Source organism: Penaeus monodon, chromosome 34, assembly GCF_015228065.2.
Source record: "Penaeus monodon isolate SGIC_2016 chromosome 34, NSTDA_Pmon_1, whole genome shotgun sequence".
Taxonomy (NCBI): Eukaryota; Metazoa; Arthropoda; class Malacostraca; order Decapoda; family Penaeidae; genus Penaeus; species Penaeus monodon.
Genome location: NC_051419.1, coordinates 12,894,453 through 12,894,886, shown reverse-complemented (window position 1 = coordinate 12,894,886; position 434 = coordinate 12,894,453). Strand labels below are relative to the sequence as shown.

General features: G+C 38.5%; 1 protein-coding gene across 1 annotated transcript in view; it reads left to right on the top strand.

Annotated features, from left to right (window-relative positions):
- Positions 1–434, top strand: part of LOC119594821 — a 4,428-nt gene that overhangs the window by 2,613 nt on the left and 1,381 nt on the right. The window lies entirely within an intron of this gene.

Here is a 434-nt window from a genome sequence, read left to right as displayed (position 1 = left end):
GTTAAGCTAAAGAAAGGCCTAAGGAAGGCCTTAAACCACTGTTTGAAAATAGCTGCTTCATACCAGGCAGTCTTGGCATCAGGGGTTCACCAGATGTCCATAATTCTTGCAGACACTAGCCTGTGTTTACAAAGTAGAGCAAGTTGTTCTTGGCAGATACTAAGGCAGTTACATTCATAGCCAGTGCTCTTTTCACAATAGAAAATCAGTAGGATGCCTGATCTGACCAAGGTATATCAAACACCCTCTCCACCGTCTATACTAAGATTTGCAATGGATTTTATATTTGACATTTTTTTATCATAGTTGCATCCCTTCCTTCTTTAAGATCAAGGAAGGGATGAGCCATATAATCCACACTGTACTGAATCATGTTTGAATTTTTATCTTAGTTCTTCCTCACCATGTGAAAATGGAGATATAAAATTGTGATG